Below are 21,252 nucleotides of genomic sequence, written 5' to 3'. Positions count from 1 at the left end.
CAGTGCATTGCCTACAATGGTCAGTCACTTTGCTTTATATGAAGATTTTCAGATTTTTCTTAAACCCTTTTCAAGGGTGGGAAGTATGTGTTCCTTCAAAAAACTAGTAAACTCCTGAGAACTTCTACCCAGGAAAAAAAAATGTGCACACACATACATACATACTTTCTGGAGAATCCATGATTCATTCAAACCCAGGCTAAGAACTCCCAGTTGAAGGGGAATTGACTTTCAAACTATCGAACGTTCCTCCAGCATAAACTCTTAGAAGGCCTTACTCCCTTTAACAGATTGACACTCACTGATACTCACTAAATAGGCTCTACACTGACTGTACAATTCTGTTATTCAGAAGAATTCCTGACTCTCAACACGTTTGTTCCACAACACGATGCATCAGAGGATGTGGTGGCAGAGCCCAGTCTGTTGCTTCTGGGTTTACCCTCAGCAAGTCCCTTTTTTGTTCTGAGCTTCATCATCCCCTTCCCAACAGCAGAAAGGATTGGGAGAGATGGTATCTGGGTTCGCTTCCAGCTCTGACATTCTATAATATAATTCCATCTGCTGGTTTTCTAATCAAATCTAATCAAGATAAAACTGTAAATCTGTTTATCTACATAACAGAACCATGGAACTCAGCCTTGGACCTGGGATGCTTTGATCGGGGCGGACCAAACACACATGCTTGGCAGCCAAAAGGAGAGCAGCAGACCACAGGAGCTGGGGAGGATGCAGATCTCATTGGTTTTACAACGTTTGTTCCTCTCAGATTAACAAGGGCTTCTATGTGCATGTCTGAGTCTGGGTCTGGGGCGGGTGAGGGATAGGCTCAGTCTGCAAGTCTCTGACCTCAACCTAAGTAGCTCTGTCCACTTCTATCTCTTTCGCTTTTGAATTTGGAATAATCATTCATTGGAAAAACTTAAATAAAAAGCCCTAACAAGTGAAGGGATAGGGCTTCATCCTCCTTCCTCCTCCATCTAAAAATTATTCCTTTAGTGGTCACATCCATTTCCATGGCCTGACATACCACCTATTCGTGGCCTGACATACCACCTATTCACGGAAGGCTCCCAAAATGATAGCTGTATTCTTGACCTTTCCCAGACTGCTATCGCCTACCAGACATGACAAGTTGGATGACTAAAAAGCATTTCCCACTGAACTCTTCATTTCCCACACCCAACCCAAAACCCTCCTCCTCCCTAACGTTCTCAAATAGTCAGCAAATAGTTCCAGCATTTACCTCGTTACGGAGACCAAGCTACCTCATTTTCTCACCTCCTACAACCAAACCATCAGCAAACTCATTCTATTTTAAAAAGTATTCCTTAACCTGTTCATTTCTTATTACATCCAGAACCAGCACCTTGGCCCCAGCAAGCAACCATCTCCCTTCCCTGGAATTACCTTCCCATCCTCCTAACTGGTCTCCTGCTTCCTCCACTGTCATCTCTTCTCCCCACAATAGCCAGAATCATATTTTTTAAATGTAAGTCAGATCATTTCTTGCCTGCATAAAATGCTAGCGGTGTCCTGTCACACTTAGAATAAAAGCCAAACTCATCTCTTGGCCAACCAGACTTGACATGATCTGGCTCCGGCTCCTCTCCGATCTCAACTTTATTGATGGCCTACACTCACCTGCCCTCAAGCTCAGGGGTTTGGCTATTTTCCTTGGCCATGAAAGCAGGCCCTCACCTCAGGCCTTTTTCACTTCCTGCTGCTTCTCCCTAGAATGCTCCCAGGTGGATCACTCCCTCAGGGCCTCGGGGATGCTACTCAAATGACATGTCCCAGGGAATCTCCTTGATAATCTAAGTAAAATGTCAGACCTCATTTTCTGTAAGTTGCTATTCCTCTTTACGTATTCTATTGTATCTTACTAGCACATCAATTATATAACACTCAATTGCCCCTTTATTAGAGATCTCTCTCTCTCTTGAGAATATGTGTCAAGAGCTCATAGTTATATCTTGATCGCTATTATATATATCCTCAGTGTCTAGAAATATGTCTGATACATCCTCTTCACAGATATTTGTTGAGTCATCTAAGTAGTTAATTCCTTTTGTGAATGAGGAAACTGAGGTTTGAGAATTTGTGACTTTCTCACTGGGAGGTAACTAACATGTGAATCATCCCAGAGTACAATACTCTGATTTAAAAACAAGCGAAAACCATTTTGTTTTATTAAGTTTCCCTGCCAAACACTATCCCTTTTCCTCCTCTTCCAACCTCTGAGTTTTCATCTTTCTTGTTAGATGAAGGGACTAAAGATCAAAAAGGTTAATTGACTTGCCAAAGTCTCACAGCTGGCCGTTGACCAAAGTGGGAATGGAATCCAGGGCTGCAAATTCCAAAACTCAAGCTTTGTCTTGCATAGTTCTCATCACATCACACTTCCTCCCACAGGAGCAAGGGAATCTCCTGATGAAAATGGACATTTGCTGTAATCATCTGTTCCCTCTTTCTCAGAAAACAGTAGCTAGATTTTCATTTGCAGAACTACCCCTCCCCTGCCTCAGTCCCTAGCTCCCTCAGGAGCATATGACCAGGACTGGCCAAACAAAACAGTCCATTCCCTGCCATAGTTAATTAGCTCATCAGCTAGACCAGTGTTTCCCAAACTTCTCTCATGATGAGAATCACCTGGTGGAGTTGTTAAACTACGGATTCCTGAATCCCAACTAAGAAGTGCTAAACTAGAATTTTTGGGAACATATAGGTAAAATTGTATACTTAAAATTGTATACTTAGTTATAGGTAAAATTGTATACTTAGCTTAGAGCACTAGTTAAGTATACAATTTTACCTATATGTTCCCAAAAATTCTAGTTTAGCACTTCTTAGTTGGGATTCAGGAATCTGTAGTTTAACAACTCCACCAGGTGATTCTCATCATGAGAGAAGTTTGGGAAACACTGAGCTAGACTAGTAAAAGCAACACCTGGGATTTTTGCTAGAAAGAATCTCTTTCCCCTGATTTTGCTAAACTGATAGACCATCCGTTTAAAGTTACTGGGGATCATCATTGCCACTTTGTGGGGAGAACCTGAGAATGAAGCTAGCCCAAAGGAAATCAGAATACAGTGACCTGATGACATACTTTGAGGCTTAAGATTGAACAGTGTCTTAAAACAGTTTTACATCTGAATGAACCAACAAATCCCCCCCCCCCCTTAGCCAGTTTACTTGGGTTCGAGCCAGTATTTTCAACCAAAAGAATCCTGCATAATATACTAGAAAATCAATATTGTATTTGTATACAGATTAGAAGGTGGGGGGGGGGGGGGATTGTAACTAAGGAAAACCAGTTAAAAGCTAACTAAAGTTCACCTCACTGGAAATGCATTTGAAAATGTTACAACAAGGGGGGAAACTTCATGTAGTCATACTGTGTCAGATGAACAAAAACAGATCCAGAGGCAGAGAAACATCAATTAGAACCTCAAACCTCAGGGAAGGTAGGGTAGGGTGGGGGTAAGGTGGAGAGATCAACCTAAGGACTTATATGCATGCATATATATGCCTAATCAATGGACAAAGACAACAGGGGGCTAAGGGTATGAATGGGGGGTAGGGGGGAATGGGGGAATAAGTACACATATGTAATACCACAATCAATAAAGAAATTAAAAAAGAAAAAAGAAAAGTCAGCATTACCTGGACCAACTTGAATCATCATGGATCATTTAATAACACCAATTAGACCTTCAAATTTGTTCTATTAATTTAGTTTTTAACAATCACAATATATGTGCTGTTATATTTTGCTCTTCTAAACCCAATGAACAAATTAAAATGATTGCCATTTAGCAAGCCAGTGAAACAGCACACATTGGTTAGAGAGAAAGGAACAGTAGTAACGAAAGAGAAGTTGGTGCCTCTGATTTGATTAATTGTCCACCGGCCACTATTTTCTGCTGTGTCACCAGAGAGAGATAACTAATCAGAGGCACGATTGCAGGAACATCCCTTGTTAGGAAGACTGCATAGAGAGGGCTTTGCAAGGAACCAGTGCTTTTATTATGCATTTTTATATTTCTAGCATCTTAACAAAACACCACCTCGTTAATTAAATCAACTGAGAGCATAGGCGTATGCTCAGGTACAAGCTGTGTCACTTCTGAAGTTGTCAGTTTGGAATTCAATTAAACCATAGTGTGTGTGTGTGTGTGTGTGTGTGTGTGTGTTTTAGTGATAGTCATGCTATATCCAACAACCTGGTTTAAGGGACGAGGTGATACCCTCCATGTTGGTCCCTTCATAAAAACAATCCTGGATAACAACTAGAAAAAGAACATGGGAGTCCCGGGAGTCCCAGAGAAGGGGTTGAGGAGGGAGTCGAACCTTTTCACCATGTCAAATTCAAATGAAGGTCTCAGGAACTTTCAAGGCTTGGGCAAGCTCAAGCCACTAGAATTATTCAAAGTAAAGCTACGGCAACAAAGAACTCTGTCAGATTTCTTGGATCTTCTTCTCCTTGATGAATATACTCAGACTCTGATCTTTCCTTTAAAAAGGAGGAGGAGGAGGAAAAGACTAGTTTACATATGCCACCCAATGCTTACTCCAACCTTCAGTTTTCTGGTTTATCTAAAGGGCAAATCCAAAAGGTAAGTGCACCCCATCTCTACCCTTGTCCTCTGATGCAGAATACTCTGAAAGACTGCTGTGGAACAGTCGTTAATGGTTAACAGAAGGTGTGTAGCTGCATCTCTACTATAAGAAGTGTGAGCACAGGACTCTCCTATTGAAGTCCAATTTCAGTATAGTTTGGTTCAGTACCAACATCTACCAACTGGAGCTACATCATAACCTCCTTTTGCTTTGCTGCCCTTTGTTCCCCCTCCCCTTTTTTGGCTGCATGATCTTCATTGACCATGTTTCTTTATAGAGTATGCCTACATGGGTTACATTTCTACATCAAAGGGCATATTTCAATACATTTGTTTTGGACCAGTGTCAGGAATACGTAAAACACTGTTTATCTAGATTGACAAATTGAGGACAGAAGCCTGATATGGAGTAGAAGCACTGGATCAGGAGTTACTGGGCTTGGGTTCCCAGCCCAACCCTGCTACGTGACCTCACTGTTTCTATGCTTAAGCGAGTGTGGGGGAGGGAAGTCCATTTCCCGCCAGTAATAAAAGACTGGACGGATAATGAGGAGAAAGACAAACAAGTTTAACCACATGTACACTTCCTATATGCATGGTGGAGGCCCAGATCGTGGGTAATATACAAAAGGAATTCTCCAAATGGCCCAAGGCACCACCTTAAATAACATTTCCAGCTAAAGACAAAAATGAAGATGTTGGGGGTGGGGAACAGTTTTGGGGGGGTTACCAAAAATCGCAAGGTAAACAAAGGTAAGGAAGGCCCTTATAGGAATGAAGTCCCTTCTTCCTCCCCTGGTAAGTTTCCAGAGTTGTAGAGTCATCCTTCTGTTCATGGTACCAAGAGGGAGACACCCTTACAGAATGAAGATTTCCCTTATAAACATAGATGTCTCTTACAAAGGCTAACTTCTACTCACTTTTCAGAGCTTTCCCTTTGTCTTCCGCTTCTTAAAAACAGTCAGCCTAGAATAACTATTATGCCAGAGTGGCCAACTCTGCTCCCTTTCACAAGTCTGGTCACCAATCTGGGTCTCAATTTCCCCAACTGTAAAATGGACTTGGCTAGAGGGTGTTGGGCAGAGTGAGCAAAGGAAGAAATTTCAATTACAGCTTTGCAGAAGTTAAAGGAAATTTCAATGAGGTGAGTTTCTTATCACTGGAGGCATTTAGGCAGCATGAGGGTAAGTGTGTAGGGGTGTCTATATGAATGAGGACTGTGATTTTGGTGACTGCTAGGGTTTCTTCCAATGCTAATATTGTAGGTCTGTGATAGTCCATGTTATTTCTTTTATATCCCCAGGGGAAACCCTCCCCCACAAAGTGTTTTGAATCATTTTCCATTTTAAAAAATAAATGCATGCTCAGTTCACTTACACTGTCTCCAACAGTCATGATCACAGGCATTTCTGAACAGGTGAGTCAAAAATAAGAGCCATGTTATGTGTACTCAGTAAGGCCAGATATTTGATAAGCAGATGCTTCTTGTAAGCCTCATTACCTCATTGTCCTAACCCACCTTTGGCCATATGCACAAAAACACACAGTCTCACCAAGATCAAACACACAAACATCCCAATAGTCTACATTCCATGGTGATTATGATTTCCTTGTAAACTTCACCGTAAAAAACAACTTAGATCATCTGAAAAATTACAACTGTGCAAATTTTCACTCACTACAACATTCCCCTCCTTGTCTATTCCTGGAAAATATTTGGCAATTGAGGGTGCTATCTCAATAATTTATTATTTTTGTTAGCTCTGTGAAAAATGACATAAATGGAGCCATTTCAAAATGGGGTAGGAGCTACCATTCCAGAAGAACTGCCTGTATGTCTTGCTCTTAAACCTTTAAATTGAACAATAAGGGGTTCTGTGAAAAGTAACTTCACAGGATGACCTGATCATAAATTCTTAACTAGGCTAGTCATGATGAGTAGTCACATACCAGGCATATACCTTCTTTATTAAAAAGGTTTATCTTCGCCTTAAACAAGGCCTGCCCATTGTTTCTGTGCCTCTCTAAGCAAGCACGCCTTCAAAATGTCTCTTTTCAGACCCCTCAGAAGAGAAACCACCCCCAAGGAAGCATAGAAACTTAACTACCTAGTAATCCAATTCCAGTTTTATTTCCTCTCACTTTCATGTATTCTTTTTTATGTGCCCTCCTTAATTCCAAGTGCATAAAAGGAGCTGCAAACTGTCATTCTAAAAAGAATTTTTCTTAATCTGCTGACATCTTCCTCCAGGCATAGCCTCTATTCAATGTACATACATTTTTATAAAAATTCTCTATAGGTTTGGGCATGCTTATATCCACTTTATTTCCATAAGTGAAAATCCAAACAGATGCCAATACAGTTATACTTATGGGATCAGGCTGATATGTACAATTACGATAAAAAGTGGCTTTTAACCTTTTTTTCAAAATAACTAAAAAGAGAGAGAGAGAGAGAGAGAGAGAGAGAGAGAGAGAGAGAGAGAGGGAGAGGGAGAGAGAGAGAGGTTTCAGGAGTATTTATTTATATATTTGCCTTTTCTGATCATTTGGTTAATATCTTACTCTGAATTTCGCTATAGGTTCTATGCAGAGACATAGTACATGATCGATATCTGTCCAGTGACAGACTGAGGTGGTATAAAGTTCTACTGGATAATTAGAGAAGGAATTGGCCTTGTTATTGTGCCTTCAAAGGAGAGAAGAGTGTATCAAGAGGGTGACTCAAAGAAGATCCTCCAACAACAGAGCTGTCCAATTATTGACCTGTCACAAGGTCACCTCAGTGGGAGGCTCAAACAGAAGCCGGGAAACCCTCCGTCGGTCACGTTTGAGAGGAGGAAGTAAGACTTGGAGGATTCCAATTTCCAAAGAAACCCAGGAGTGCAATGAGAGCAGAAATAAGCAGCTCTTTATTGTAGAGCAGAGGTCCTCAAGTGTGAGCAAGCACAAGAATCCCCAGGCTTGTTAAACACAATGGCTGGGCCCCAACCCAAGTTTCTGATTTGGTAGGTTCAGAGGGGTGAATGTGCATTTCTAACAAGTTCCCAGGTGTTGCTGATGCTGCTGGAGTGGGGACCACTCTTGAAGGTAAAATGTCAATTTCCCAAGGGTGGCTCTCCTGTCACTGAAGTAGTTGTGATCAGGCAGTAGGTGGATGAAACATTAACTACAATTGGATTTTATGATGAAAAATGTATTTCCTTTTCATTTTCTATTTTAATCAGTTATTTACAATGAGGAAAAGGACTCACATAACTGTGAGCTTATCTTGGAATCAGTCCTAGAATCCTTCCTGATATCCCCTAATCTCTCTTTGATAAAAAAAAAAAAAAAAAAAAAAAAAGAGCAAATCTCACCCTAGCTATTTGGCTCAGTGGATAAAGTGTCGGCTTGTGGACTGAAAGGTCCCAGATTTGATTCTGATCAAGAGCATGTGCCCAGGTTGTGGGCTCGGTCCCTATTAGGGGGCGTGCAGGAGGCTGCCAATCAATGATTCTCTCTCATCATGAATGTTTCTCTCTCTCTCTCTCTCCCTTCCTCTCTGAAATCCACTTTTAAAAAAAAGTATTAAAAAAAAAAAAGAACAGGTCTCATGCTCATAGACTTTTGTGAGAAACACTATTGTCTAACTGGGGTCTCCCCAAGAAGCAGATCTTGGGGGTGAGGGTTGAGTAAATGTGCATAGTTTATCTGGCGGAAGGGAATGAAAAGGATATATGACCAACTCACTGAAGCTTACAAAATCCTGCGTGGAAGCTCTGAGAAACCATGTAAGACATATGCCTCAGAATTATCCTGGACAAGGAGGGAACTGAGGTATTGATATTCCCACACCCATCATGTATTGGTTCAGGGCTGTCCACAGCAGGACCCAGATTCCCAGGCACCTCCAGCTAATTGTACTTGTGAGCAAAGCTGATTCCAGCAGAATGAGGGTAGTCCTCCAAAGATGGGGGGTGGGGGGCCAGCACTGGAAGTGAGGATGCCACACACAATTGGTAAGGGGATCAGTGGGGAAATGGGAGGAACCGTGACAGTATCGGCTCCAACGATTTATCTAAAATCGGAGACAGGTTTTTTTGTGTGTGTGTGTTGCCTTTGTTTGTACAGTTACCTTCTATTTCTTGTAGTGGGTACTGGTTTTCCACTTCCATTTTTGTTTCTTTGTAAAATAGGATGTATTTAAGGGAAATGCGCTGCTCTGAAGGAAAGCGCTATGCAGATAATGCTCTTGATGGCATGAGACGGTGGCACGAATCACAAAGGAAGTACTGAAATGATTGAAGCTTGGGAAACACTGGCATTGTGGTTAAGGCAGACGCTGATACACTTTTTTTCTGCAAAGGGCCATTTAGCAAATATTTTGAGCTTTTCAGAGCATGAGGTCAGTATCAGAACTACTCCAAAGTGCTGTTGCAGTGTACCAACAGCCACAGACTCTACTCCAATGAATAAGCATGGCTGTTTTCCAGTAAACTGTATTTGTGGACACTGAATTTGAATCTCATTTAGCTTTCACTTGTTAGAAAATACTCTTCTTCTTTTGTTGTTTTTTTTTTTTAACAATTAAAACATGTATAAACGTAGCTTGCTGGTCATAGAAAAAATCAGGTATCTTGTCAGAAAACCTGCCAGCCCCTGATTGGAATCAGTCCTAGGTCTATCAATGATCCGTATACCCTTGGACAAATTATTTACTTTCCTTGGCCTCAGTGGCCTCATCTATATAACGGGATACACATAATTCTAACTTCACAAGGTTAGCCCCCCAAAAATCAATGAGAGTGAATATTTATAAAGCAGGTGCCCAGTGAGTTCACAATGCAGTGTTGGCCAGCTACTGAAATAAGGTGGTCTCCAGCTCGGCAGTGCCCCAGGCATCGAAGGCTGGATGTTCTCCACTCTGCTTCTCCACAAAGGCAGCTATGCACCTGGGGGCTGATCCCCCTGCTCTGGGATGGCTTACAGAAGTTATTCCTCTTCTCTACAGAAGAGGCCTCTGAGAGCTGAGCCTGAGGGTGCACAAACGGTTTTGTCACCACTGATTTCAGAGACCTGGAATTGGGGACAGGTCAAACCAAACTTCGCATTCCATCTAAATTGTCTTCAAAATTTTGAACCCTACAGAATTTGGTTACAAACAGCTGTGGTACTCAAACATTACAATACCTAAAAGTCCCCTGCAAAACTGCAAATTTTCTGAATAGGTAAGTTCAGGAATCTTCATTTTAACAAATAAATATCCCGGGGATTCTGATACAAACAATTCATGGAGAGCATTTTGGGAAACATCACAAGAACGGAGTGCAATCCACCCAGGTGGACACATCCTTTTGAAATCCTCTTTAATAGTTTTCCCTATCTGTTTAAGAGCTTCATTGGCTGGAAGAACTGGATTACTGAATGCTATGCATACCCAAGGGAAAAATCTCTGCCAGCATTTTACCTCTTCTGACCTCACTCACTTCTATTTCTTCTGAGCCCCCTGTATTAGAAAACAGTTTCTACAGAACTCTCTGCTTCAGATTATCATGTACTGATTATCATATCCAATTAAGCATCCCTGTGCACTCTCCTAGGCCCTGGGCCATTTACAGCTTAAATGGAAATTCTTAAGCAGAATCTGCATCTTTGCTGCATTAATAAAACGTTGACTCTCAAAGGCAGCTGCCCACAATCTCCTGACAGTTCCCAAACAAAACTCTCAGGACAGGAGAAAACTATACCCACAGATTTCAAAAGGGCCTATTTAACACACAAGAGAAGAATCCTGGGGAGGAAGCAGGAGAGGAACAGTGACACATTTCTATAACTGATATCTGGTGGACACATGCTAAGTACCAAACTTTTCACATATGTGACCTCACATCATCTTCACATCACACTATGAAGGAGTACTGCAATTCTCCCTGCTTCACAAATGAAGAAACTGAGGCATAGGGAGGAGACATCCTCCAAGGCTATGCCAGGAAGTGGCTTCAGAGTCCAGACTTTTAAGCACTAAGTTATCCTGTAAAGCAAGCATGTCAAACTCGAGGCCCACGGGCCGTATGTGGTCCACAAGTATTTTTGTAGCCCAGACAATATAATGGTATGTAAGAAACATTTTAATAAAAATTTTGTAACTTGCCGAAACCGGTTTGGCTCAGTGTATAGAGCATCGGCCTGTGGACTGAAAGGTCCCAGGTTCAATTCCAGTCAAGGGCATGTACCTTGGTTGCAGGCACATCCCTAGTAGGGGGTGTGCAGGAGGCAGCTGATTGATGTTTCTCTCTCATTGATGTTTCTAGCTCTCTATCCCTCTCTTCCTCTCTGTAAAAAAATCAATAAAATGTATTTTAAAAAAATTTTGTAACTTAATTTTTACAATATCCTGTTACACATAATTATTAATAACAAACTACAACGTTCACTAATGGCTGATTACTATAATCACGTTGCATTCATTTCCCTTACACGCCTTATGTGCCTTACACACAGGCACACCAATTCTCTGCACTAATACTAGCAGTGAATATTTTAGCAGTTGATGCTACATATTTAGTCTTGTATTGATTTGTTTGGGGTGCACAACAGGAAATATTTCACCTTCAGAGAATGAGAAAAATAGGTTTATTTGCATTTCGCTTATTAATTTGTGCAGTTATTCAGTGCTTGGTAAGTTAATGTTTAAGAACAAATAATTTTTTATTAAAATGTTCTATTATTTTACGTTAACGATTACTCATTTATTTCAGCCTTTTGTTATTCATCATGTCTCTATAGAAATAAACCTACGTTTCTATGAAAATTGAAGCTTTTGTTTTTCTGCAGCCCACATAAACTTGTTTACTTGGCCCGTGTTAGCCTTTGAGTTTGACCTGCTTGCTGTAAAGGATCCAGATCTCAACAGTCTCCTATTTCAACATTTCCAATGCAATTGTATTAACTAGATATTCCTGTAGCTCCTAAAAACTTACAGAATGTCTTCTGAAAACTTGGAGGATACTTTTTTTTTTTTTTTTTATACCAAGGCCCAAATTGCTCTTAGCACCGTGTGACTCTGGGTTCCTCATTTTGTTTCCATAAATCATAGGTCTCCAGCTGCTCAATGGGTTTAAGATATCCAGCTCACCTATTTTACAGATCTGCTCTTCCTCATGAAGGTCAGATAAGATAACATATGTGAAAGTCCTGTGAACTTATAAAATGTTATCTCAAATGGTAATTTCCTAGCCTGTCATTTCCATAAATTATTATTTGGAAGAGAGATTATATTAGTTTTGTCAGATTATCTATGTCAGAGAGTTTTGAAGATGGTGGCATAGGTAAATGCTTGCACTACCACCTCCCACAGTCACATAAAAATTACAACTAACATATAGAACAACCATTATCCAGAACCACTGGAAAACTGGCTGAATGGAAGTCCTACAACTAGAGAAGTAAAGGAGAAAGCACACTGAGACTGGTAGGAGGTATGGAGGTGCAGAATGGGCTGGGCTGGCACCCACGTGGGCCATTTTCTTAATCAGGAGGGAGATCATCTCTGCGGAGGCTGCCTGTCAAGAGCAAGGATTCTCAGCCCCACATCAGACCCCAAGCCCAGGGTCCCAGAGCTGGGAAAAGAAGTCCCTATAGGCAGTAAGAACTACAGGCTATAAGAACCAGTGCAGATTTGGCTCTGTGACTCAGAGGCTGATGGAGACCCAGCCATTCCTCTTAAAAGACCAGCACCATGAACTAAACTTACAGGGTCCTGCTGCCTCTGAGCTCCAGCACCAGGGCAAGGCTCTGGGGAACACAGAAACATATGAGGAGGAACTGGATTGTCTGGCATTGGGGCAGGAACTCGAGGGTCACTTTCTCCCAGATAGAAATGCTCCCAGGGATCCTCATTCCTATGCTGGGACTTCCCCAATGGGTCACAGGGCTGACTGGCAACCATTTCTGTTTGCTCTCTCTGGTGATTTCCTAAGATCCCGTCTCCTCTGGGCCAACTTCCAGCATACCAACCTTTGCATTATAGAGGTGCCAGAAGAGAGAGAGCAAGATATTGAAAACTTATTTGAAGAAATAATGACAGAAAACTTCACCTACCTGGTGAAAGAAATAGACTTATAAGTCCAGGAAGCACAGAGAGTCCCAAACAAGAGGAACCCAAAGAGGACCACACCGAAACACATTATAATTAGAATGCCAATGGCTACAGACAAAGAGAATATTAAAAGCAGCAAGAAAAAGCAGTTAATTACCTACAAGGGAATGCCCACACGACTGTCAGCTGATTTTTCAACAGAAACCATATAGGCCAGAAGGGAGTAGAAAGAAATATTCAAAATGATGAATAGCAAGGACCTACAACCAAGATTCTACCCAGCAAAACTATCATTTAGAATTGAAGGTCAGATAAATAGCTTCACAGATAAGAAAAAGCTAAAGGAGTTCATCACCACCAAACCAGTATTATATGGAAGTTGAAGGGTATTCTTTAAGAAGAGGAAGAAGAAAAAGAAAGGATAAAAATCATGAACAACAAAATGGCAACAAATACATACCTATCAATAATTGAATGTAAAAATCAAAATAAATAAGAAATCTAATGAACAGAATAAACTGGTGAATAAAATAGAATCAGGGGCATGGGAATGGAACAGACTGACGATTCTCAGAGGGAAAAGGGGTGGGAGTGGGTGGGAAGAGATTAAACAAAGATCTTATATGCATGTATGCATTTCCGACGGACACAGACAATAGGGTGGCGAAAATCTGGAGTGGGGCAGGGACTGGGTAGAGGGAGCAATTGGCGGGGGGATATATCTGTAATAACCTCAACAATAAAAATTTAAAAAATAATCTAAATTTCATTTATATGAGGTGTCTAGAAGAGTCAAATTTATAGATACAGAAAGTAAAACGGTGGTTGCCAGGAGTCATGGAGAATGGGAAATTAGAAGTTGTTATTTCATAAAAGAGATTGGTTGTGCCACAACATGAATGTATTTAACACAACTAAACTGTACATTTATAAATGGTTAAGATGTGTTATGTGTATTTTACCACAATTTAAAAAAAATTTAGAGGATTTTCAGACTGAAAAGACATAAAAGACATAAAAATACAACAATAATATGATATGTCACTATGGAAATTAAAATAATGATAAGATACCACTACATGCCTGCTAGAATGGTAAAAACCGGGAACGCTGATATCATCAGATGCTGTGGAGGATGTGGAGCAATAGAAACTTGTTCATTGCTGGTGACAATGTGACATTTTGCTGCCACTTTGGAGGACAGTTTTACAGTTTCTTGCAAACCTAAAAATGCTCATGCCATAGGATACAGCAATTGTGCTCTTTGGTATTTACTCAAATAAATTGAAAATAATGTCTACACAAAACACTTTACATGGAAGTCTATAGCAGCTGTTGAATGAACTCAAAAGCAATCTGGAGGCTTTGGCTAGAAATTCATGATAGATTTATTCAAGGGTATTAAGGTTTGCAAACCAGAAACACAACTAGCCCAGAAGTGTTCTAAAGAAGAATAAAAAGATCTTGAAAATAGTAAGTTCTGCATTCTTAGCCCTAGGATTGGTCCAGGACAGTTGTCAGTCAGATGTCAGGCAGTTTTAATGATGTATGTCTGGTGATCTGGAGGATGGGTTGGCAAAACTTGAAAGCAGCCAAGATGTCCTTCAGTGGACTAATGGATAAACTACATAGTACAATCAGACAATAGACTATTATTCCACACTAAAATGAAGAGGCCATTAAGCCATGAAGAGAGATGGAAAAAACTTAAAACATTACCAACTGAATAAAAAGGCCTTCTGAAAAGGCTATTAACTGTAGGATACCCACTATATGACATCTGGAAAAAGTAAAACCATGGAGACAGTAAAAAAATAAGATTAAATAAAATAAAATCAGTGAGTTCCAAGGGTAAGAAAAGAGGGACTGATAAATAGGGGGGGCGGGGGGGGGAGGAATAGAGGTTCTTTTGGGCAGAAACTATTATGTAGTGATGGTACATATCATTATATGTTTGTCAAAATGCATAGGACAACACCAAGAGTGAATTCTAATGTAGGTTGTGGAATTTTTAAAAAATCCTCACTTGAAGAGTGAGGATATTTTTCCCAATGATTTTTTAGACAGAGTGGAAGAGGGAGGAAAGGAGAGAAAGAGACAGAGGAGAAAAAGAGAAATATCAATATGACGGAGACACAACGATGAATGGGGGGGAAAGGGGGATCAGACCTGCAACCAAGGTATGTGTTCTTGACCCAAGATTCAAACCTGCAACCTTCTGGGGATCAGGCCTATGCTCCAACCACTGAGCCAAGCAGGCCTTGACAAGTTGTGGACTTAGAGTGATATTAACCTGTCAATGTAGGTTCATCAATTGTAAGAAATGTACCACTCCAGCCCTAGCCAGTTTGGCTCAGTGGATGGAGCATTGGCCTTCGACCAAAGGGTTCCGGGTTTGATTCCTGTCAAGGGCATGTACCTTAGTTGCAGGTTCCTCCCCGGCTGAGGCCCTCGTCAGGGCTCCTGTAAGAAGCAACCAATTGATGTGTTTCTCTCACATCGATGTTTCCCTCTGTCTTTCCTCTCTCTTCCACTCTCTCTAGAAAGCAATGAAAAAATATCCTGTAGTGAGGATTAACAAAAAATATTAAAATCCTTCCTTTTTTGGTAGTAAGAGAGACTTTGCACGCGTTGGTGCAAGAGTCTGGTAAAATTTACTGTTAACCTCTTTTCTTTCTGTAAAAACTAAAATATTTAATTTTTTTTAAAACAAGAAAGAAAATTGGTTGAGTTTGAAAGGAAATTTTTTTCAGATTAAATTTTTTTTAATTTAATTATTATAGTTACACATAAATGTCTTATTTGCGATTCTGTGGGGTTTCTTTATGGTACTAATATTGATTTGAAAGAGGAAAAAATACGGAGCAATTACATAGGAAACAAAAACTGGACAGACAGATAACACACAGGGGCTAGTCAGAATTTATCTGGCAGTAGATAAGACATTAAAGGACTTTTTATTTGGATTATCCTGTGATTAATGAGAGATTTTATCTTTCAGATTGAGGTAGCAGTGGAGAGTGGGTAGGCATAGAGAGAATGGAAAGATCTAAGATGAGAATTAATCCAAAGTAGAAAAAGCAAAGGTTTTTCTGAAATTCAAAATGAGAGGCAAAGCTTAGATGCTGACTGAGAGATGTCAACTAGTCCTTAGCATTTATTGTTATTTTAATCTTGTTCTATCCATTGCTTCTCATAAATCCAAATGCTCAGTTATCTTAAAAATAAGATCTCTTTTATTTAAAAACTAGAGGCCCAGTGCATGAAATTTGTGCACAGCAGGGGGAGGGGGGATGTCCCCTCAGCCTAGCCTGCACCGTCTCCAACCCGGGACTCCTTGGGGGATGTCCAACTGCCGGGAATTAGGCCTAAAGCGGCAGTCAGACATCTCTCTCTGAATCCTGGACCACTGGCTCCTAATCACTCACCTGCCTGCCTGCCTGCCTGGTCGTCCCTGACTGCCCCCTGCCCGTGCCAGCCTGATGGCCCCTTACTGCCTCTGTGTGCTGGCCTGATTTCACCAACTGCTACCCCCCTGCCAGCCTGGTCACCCCCAACTGCTCCCCGCTGCTGGCCTAGTCACCCCTCACTGCCCCCCCCTCCCAGCCTAATCGCCCCCAATCGCCCCCCCCCCTCGCTGCTGTCCTGGTTGCCCCTATCCCCCCTGCTGGCCTGGTTGCCCCATGCAGTCTGTTTATTCAGTCATTTGGTCTTCCCTCACTAATCTCCCTGCCAGCCTGGTCGCAGCACACAGCCTGCTTGTTCAGTCATTTGGTCATCCCTCACTAACCTTCCTGCTGGCCTGGTCATAGGCAACCATCTTGTGAGAGCATGAGGGTCAATTTGCACACTATCTCTTTATTATATATCGATAGGATAAGCTCAGGTTGTGAGCTTCACTTACTTAGGTCTTAACCATGTGGTCCTGGACCAGCAGCATTAGCTCCACCTGGGAACCTGTTAGAAATGCAATTCTCAGACCCTAGCCCACAAGCACTGAATCAGAAACCCTAGAAGTGGGGACCACGCATTGTGTGTTTGAACAGGTCCTGCAGATTATTCTGATGGTCACCAAAGTTTGAGAACCACTGTCATAACCAAACTCAGAGGCTTGCAAAACCAAGGCTCTACTCACTGGCAGCTCTACTCACTGGCAGCCACCAGACCTGTGGATTTATTGATATAGTGTCTCAGAGGCAACAGTCCTCCTCCTTAGAGCTTGCCTTTGATTTTCAAGCTTACTAGTCATTAGTAAGGAGACATTCTTACCCATCAATAAGCCTATTTGATGGCCATTTACATCCTTCTTTTCGCCTTTGCCAAAGGTACACCACTTCCTACTTCCTCTACAGAATAAAAACAGCATGCATAATGGAAGAATGAAAGGGCAAGCCAAGAGCAATGCAGAGGGGAGGATTTGATAAAAATATGACAACTTTAACTTCAGTAATGGAAGAGACATCTAAGGTTTAGATGATGGTGAGAACTTCATAGAAAAAGGACCATCTTGTTCATTGTTTGCTCCTTTTGGACATCCTTCCCTTCCTCTGAGCCACTCTCCCCTAATTTACCCAGCCCTGACCCCAGGGCTCTCACTTGGGAGCTATTTCTGAATAATCTGAATAACAGAGAGAAGAACAACAAAAGGGAGAAAGCTCATCACTTCAATTGAACACAATTGCCAACCTCACAGTTTCTAGCCTTCCAGGTTGCAGACATGATTCTACAATTGAATGAGATGAGGTTTTAGATCAGGGGTCTTCCAACTTCTCTCATTATGAGAATCACCTGGTGGAGTTGTTAAAACACAGATTCCCGGATCCCAACTATAAGAAGTGCTATCAGGAATCTGTGTTTTAACAACTCCACCAGGTGATTCTCATAATGAGAGAAGTTTGAAGACCCCTGTTTATATCATTCCCTCCTGTTAATATCAAGGTCCCATTTGTGGAAGGCAGTTTCGTGTGGGGGCTCCGAATATGGAGTCTGGAGTCGGACAACCTACCAACCAATTTCAGCTCCATCACGTCCCAGTTGAGAGAATGAGTATGTGAGTCTACCTCCGTAAGATTGTTGCCCCATCTCTAAAATGGGGAGAACCAAAGCACCTCTCCTGGGATTCTTAATGAAGATTGAGTAAGATCATCCATGGAAAGCATTTAGAACCATGCCTGGCACATATCAAGGGCTGGGTTAATGTGAGCAATTAGGATTATTATTATATTGTCTCTGAAATGCTTGTCAGCCTTCAGCAACATCTTGAGCATTTCCAGGCACAGCAACAAGGCAATGAGAAACTGGGAGGCAGAAAGGTAAATGTGTGAGGGTGGCCAAATTGGAAGGTGGTGAAAAAGCTGCTAGCAGCACAGCAATCCATCCGTTTATTAAAATGCATGACGGTATGTGTGTACAAGGCCACAAGACTTGTGTTTGAATTACCACTGGATTCAACAGGAGTTGAGGCGGGGTGACTGTCCCCCATGGGAACATTTGGTAATGTCGGTAGACATTTCTAGTTGCTACAACTGGCGCTTACCGGTACTACTGGCATCAAATGGGTGCCAGAGACGCTGCTCAACATCCTATGATGCATGGGACAGTCCCTCACAGCAAAATATTAATAATTATGTAGCCCCAAATGTCAAGACTACAAAGGTTTGAGAAGCCCTGAATTATAATGTCAGGTGACATTATCTTAATTAGATTTGCCACATTTTTCCCCCCCAATTTTCTAAAGGCAATGGCATGGAAGATTCTGCACTGGAAGGGAGGTGAGACCGGGTAACATCTAAGATTCCTTCAACTCTAAGGCTTGATATCTGTAGTTGGCACTCAATCACAAACTTAAGTCAATGGGGCATCTTCACCATCTTCACGCTTTTCCCCTTTGCCTACTTCCTTTCCCTAGAGACAAACTGAATTTTTTTTTAAGGTGGTAAGATATTAGAAGGTAACCCTACAGCTTTATGGGAAATGTTTCTTGCTAAACACAAAGAACATCAATGACAATGAGAGGATTCTGAAGCTGGAAGAAACCTTAGAAATGATCTAGCAACTAGGTTTTAGTGGAAATCTTTCATCATATTTCACAAAGGAATAAACTGAGATTTAGAAAAGCCAAGAGACTTGACCTAGGACATAATGTGACAACTATCAGAAGGTCCAGATTCTTCCCAAGTATTTATTTAACTTATTCGTCAGACAGTGATAAGATCAGGGATCTTCTCTTTGTGCTTTTGCTTTGCATTTCTTCTCCGATGATCACAATCTCTATATATTCTCTCTATATATATTCTATATATTCACTTATATATATTCTATAGATTCTATAGATCACAATCTCTATATATTCTATTTATGCTATAGATGATCACAATCTATTTTCCTATTTCCTATTTCCTATTTCCAAAAATCCTAGAACATGGGTTTCACCTGATGAGGTGGTGGCAGCACAATTTAGGAGGAGAGAAGGGGGGGGGGGGGAGATGCAAGAGAACTGAGGGGAAAAGAATAAAACCTGCCTATTAAACTGTGACTGTGACTGATGAAGGAAGAGGAGAACTAAAAAGGTGACCAGTTCCCAGAAAAAGGACGCAGCGGATGCTGGTGGTTCAAGGGGAAAACCAGGAGTGATTTGGGGTAGCAGGTCATGTAGGTGGGGTTCCCAGGGCTGTTTTGGGGGAAAGAAGCTGAGGAGATGAACAGTATCGGGAGTTCCAGCAGAACTTGAGTGGGAGAAAACACATTGAATTTGCTGGCCACGGGGCAGTTGTGGTCCCTAGAAGGCCCGGCCTCAGGAGTAAATTCCAGATAACTCAGAGGTAGCAAAAGCACCAGTGTCCTCGGCTCCTGCTGGCTCTGATGTGCTGCAGTGAAATGATAACCTGCTCTGCTGTGTAATAACATTTATCATAAAGCTGTTTCCCACGGGGGTGGGGAGGGTAGATGATGCAAACACAAGCGGGAATTCATTCAGGATCAGGGTGCACGGAGAAAAATAAAGATAAGATTAAAAGATGACTTGAGGATGCTGCCAGCCTCTTTGCTCTTCACTAATTCCCCCTCTCCCCTACCCCCTCTCCGACACACACACATACTCTTCACTACCTAGAACCCGGGGACTCCATGAGACTCTTGGCCTGTCCTGAGTTTTTCCTTGAGTCGAGGGCACCGCATCCATCACCAGGGTCCTGTTCCTTCAGCACCTGTATTCACGGCAGCACATACCAACTTGTCCCCAATCACTGCTGCCCATGTTCCACACAGGGGGCCAGGCAAACCCCCGACCCCCCACCTCCAGTCACCCACAGCTTTCTGACCTGGGGAGTCACCCCAGCAATGTCAAGACCAGGAGGGCAAACTTGCCTCCGTGTCTTTCCAGCCAAAGCCACCTTTGGTTCATGCCACATCTTTATTCACTGGAATGGACTAAATGAAAAACCAAGCCAACGTTTTTTTCTTTCCTTAACATTGCAGTCTATAGGAAGACCAGCCGGTGTCCCTGATTGCCCCACCTCTGCCAGGGGCCACCATGTCCAGAGGCAGCCAACAGCAGCAAGCTGGGGGAAATGCATCTGAGTCTGGGCTTGGATTCTGTGAAAGACAACCGCAGTGTCGGGAGCGCTCCATGCAGCAAGGCGCGCCCACACACCGGCCACTCTCCCATACAACAGCCTACCTGGACGTGCGCCTCCTGCCACAGGCACAATCACACAGTAAGAGCGCTCCATCCTTCCACCTCCAGGACCATCCCTAACCCACATGTACCTGGTCACACACACGTTCTAGATGCACAGCCTGTTCGTCGCGCTCGCTCTCTCTCTCTCTCTCTCTCTCTCTCTCTCTCTCTCTCTCTCTCTCTCCCTCTCTCCTTTCTCTCCCTCCCTCACTCCCTCCCTCCCTCCCTCTCTTTCATTCACACACACACACCCTTACACACAGCCGCCCAGACTCAGCAAGCACACCAGCCGTTTCACTAGCACTTACATACCCAAGTGCCGGGCACCAGCCCCGACCCCACAGCGGTCCCAGAAGCAGCCCGCCCACCCACCACCAGAGCCCCCGAGCCGCTGCGGCAAAGCCCGGGCGCCCGAGTCCGGAGCCCCCCAGCCCCTCGCCGGCCCCTGCCACCCCGCCCCCGCCGCGCCCCCGCCGGCACCAGCGGGCTCCGGGCTCCGGATCCCCGCGCACCAGCCGCACCTACCAGCTGCCTGCGGCGGCGACGGAGCGAAGCGCCCGGGCAGACTGGAGCGGCCACCCCCGCCGCCGAGCCGAGCTTCTGCCGCCGCCGCCGCCGCGCTCCCCGCCGCTGCCGCGCCTCCCGCCGCCCCCTCGGTGCCGGCTCAGCCCCCGCGCGGGAGGCCGCCGGGCTACGGGCGCGCCCCGGGCGGCGGGCGGCGGGCGGCGGGACCCCGCTCCCGCTCACCGGGCATCCTCGGGCATCCTCTCCTGCCCCGGCCGGTGGAGCCTGGCCCCTGGGACTCCGCAGCCCACCAGCCCCAGCGGGCCCCGCAGTCGCCCCCTCCCGGCGCGGGAGCGGCGGGGGCGCGG

The 21,252-nt window shown here is 43.2% G+C and overlaps 1 protein-coding gene across 4 annotated transcripts in view; it reads right to left on the bottom strand.

The window, feature by feature from the left end:
* The window catches only part of HTR4 (5-hydroxytryptamine receptor 4), a 144,090-nt gene extending 123,059 nt beyond the window's left edge, over nucleotides 1-21,031 (bottom strand). For 3 of the 4 annotated variants that reach the window (XM_036423985.2, XM_036423987.2, XM_036423984.2), the window contains exon 1: nucleotides 20,906-21,031. The gene's annotated coding sequence lies outside the window, so the exon portion shown is untranslated. The remainder of the gene's footprint in view (nucleotides 1-20,905) is intronic. The other variant, XM_036423986.2, reaches the window with a different exon arrangement.
* Nucleotides 21,032-21,252: the final 221 nt, after the last annotated feature.

Source organism: Pipistrellus kuhlii, unplaced genomic scaffold, assembly GCF_014108245.1.
Source record: "Pipistrellus kuhlii isolate mPipKuh1 unplaced genomic scaffold, mPipKuh1.p scaffold_m20_p_8, whole genome shotgun sequence".
NCBI lineage: Eukaryota > Metazoa > Chordata > Mammalia > Chiroptera > Vespertilionidae > Pipistrellus > Pipistrellus kuhlii.
Note: the sequence above shows the minus strand (reverse complement) of the source record. Positions and strands in the feature narration are given on the sequence as shown.